This window comes from Carettochelys insculpta, chromosome 28 (assembly GCF_033958435.1).
Source record: "Carettochelys insculpta isolate YL-2023 chromosome 28, ASM3395843v1, whole genome shotgun sequence".
Taxonomy (NCBI): domain Eukaryota; kingdom Metazoa; phylum Chordata; order Testudines; family Carettochelyidae; genus Carettochelys; species Carettochelys insculpta.
In genome coordinates this window covers 13,086,664-13,089,199 of record NC_134164.1, presented here as the reverse complement: position 1 = coordinate 13,089,199, position 2,536 = coordinate 13,086,664, and the positions used below count along the sequence as shown (strand labels likewise).

At 49.4% G+C, this 2,536-nt stretch overlaps 1 protein-coding gene across 3 annotated transcripts in view; it reads left to right on the top strand.

Moving 5' to 3' along the window:
* LOC142002768 (alpha-2-macroglobulin-like protein 1) overlaps positions 1-2,536 on the top strand; it is a 72,133-nt gene that overhangs the window by 286 nt on the left and 69,311 nt on the right. The gene's annotated exons all lie outside the window — the stretch shown is intronic.

The following is a 2,536-nucleotide window of genomic DNA, read 5'->3' as shown; positions in this document are numbered from 1 at the left end:
CTCTCTCTGCCCTCCACTGGGCTGGGGAAGGGGGGCAGACTGCACGGGGTAGGTGGGGGAAATAGGGGTGTGTGAAGACTGGTATTAGTGAGGCGGGTGAGGATTTTGTGGTGTTCCCTGACTTCCAGCTGGGCTGCAGTTGCTGGCGCCCACAACTCCAAGTGGTATGACCGTCTCCCATCTCCCACCTGGCCTGTGGCTGGGAGTAGCAGATTGCACCAGAATAGGTGAGGGAAGGAGGAAGTTGGTGGATGCCGGCATCCGTGTGGGGAGGTGCACGTGTAGGGGCAGTTTGTTTGGGAATCCTGACTCCCAATAGGTGCAGGGGACAGGACTCTCCTGGGTAGGAGGTTGGTAGGGAAGCAGGCTGCATGGGAGTGTGCCAGAACTTCAGGTGAGGGATATCCTGAGGGCTGGGGGGGCATGTGGCTACCTGGAGGATGGGTGCTGCTGGGGAAACAGTTGATGGAGTTTGGTCTAAATGCGTCTTCCATTTTCTTATTGAGTCTAGAGTGAAGAGGAGTTGACATTACTTGCCAGCTGCTTGCTGACATAAGTACACGATCTGAAATATGCCAGAAAAACTAAGAATTGGGGCGGAGGGAAGCAAGACTAATGTAGCACCCTGCAATTTTCCAGTGATGGTCTTGCAGAGTGAACACTAAATGGTGAAACCTCTGCAGTTCTAGACCAAAATATTTTCACTTGGTATCAGAGCTAGCTTTTGGCCATGTTGAATTTAAGAGGTGGCCATCTGCCTGGAGATGTTCAAAAGCCTGGCTAAAGTGCACCTTGTTAGGAGATCCAGGACAGAGCAGATGGCTAAGAGAGTCAGAATAACCAATTTTAATGCAAGATCTAACTTCGCTTGTATTGGTGTTTTTCTATTATAAAGCACCAAGGCTGTTTTTATAGATCGGGATTCAGGCTTCAGCTAATGAATATTGGAACCAAAGGTCTAGCAATGACATTTGCATGATCACATTTCAAACAAAATTTACATAGGTGTTAATAGCTTAGGAAAGAAAAGGATTCTGTTAACAGAATTTTTGGAGTAAAAATATCTGAAAACTCTGATCTTGATGATTATTTTGAGAAAAATAATAGTTTCCTAATACATGTTAAATTGTTAAAAGCTGAAAGTTGTTGTGGATTTTGTTTATTCATTTGGCCTTTCAATTAGAGCTGGATTCCAGAAAAGTGATTTGCATGAAGCTCCAGAATTTGTTTGGGTAGCAGTAATTGCAAACTATTAAGGCCAGACCTTTGTTATCTGTTAGAGTTCTGGCTCTTAGGAGTCAATGGTTGTGTTTGGAAGTAGCAGGTACTTGGTGTGATGTTAGGTGTTTTGTAGAATGAAGACCTTATTTGCAAACTCTTTGAAGCAGGGATCTATCTTCAACTCTGAAGCCATGTGTTAGTGTGCTCTGGGACTTCTATTAAGAGTTGGTGACACACACAATGTGACAGTTTCAAACTAAGCAAACTTTATCTCTTTTTACACATTTCCATTTCACTTGCATAGAATGGATCCTAAACATTCATTTAATATACTCATTACCAACTGCTGATGTTTTACTTACCTTCCTATTTCCAAGTTTTCATTTCTGAGGTTTCATTTGCTGTCTGTGTTGCCTGATTACACTCATCCCTCATTTAATGAGTACTTTACTTACTGGTACTCACTAAAACGAGGGACACATGTACCCACCTATGTTCACAAAATGAGTGAGCTTCCCCCACTTATATGAGCCAGCTGTGGGGTCCCTGGCTGGGCAGGTGGGGAGACCCGCAGCTGGCTCTGCTTCAACTGCGGGGTCCCTGGCTGGGGGCGGGGAGACCTGCAGCCCTGTGGCTGGCTGTGCTTCATCTTCAGGGTCTCTGGCCAGGGGGTGGGGAGACCCGCAGCCTCACGGCTGGCTGTGCTCCAGCCATGGGGTCCCTGGCCGGGGGACCCCACCGGCCTGCAGCTGTAGCCTTCTCCCTCCCTTCTCTCAGACCTGCAGCCGTCTGACAGCCCTGCTGCTGGAGTAAGAGAGGGAGAGCTCCCCTGCCCTGGCTGGAACGTGAAACTGACCAGCCATGGGCTGATCAGTTTCCAGATCCTGCAAGTCATGGGGAGACTGGAACCTGCTTGCCCCTGGTTCCCAGCTTCTGCCGCTCTGGGAGCCAGGAAACTGACCAGTCCTGGTGGTTCCTGGCTCCCCTCCCCTTGCAGCAATATTCAAGTTATGCAGGGGTTGCAGGAACAACCCCTGCGTAACTCGAGAGTTTACTCTGTTAGTGCCCCACCCTCCCTCAGGCCTCACCCTCAGCCAGATTTTAAACTCCTCCCCCCACCATGGTCCCAGACTTCCCCCAACCTTAATACCCCCAGGAGCCCCAAACCACCCCCAGCCTTAGACCCCCCCCAGCAGCTTCAAACTACCCCAATACTTAGTGCCCCTCAGCAGCCACAAACTGCCCTCAGCCTTAAACTCCCCTGAAGCCCCACACTGCCCCCAGGCTTACACCCTTCAGCAACCCCAAACTGCCC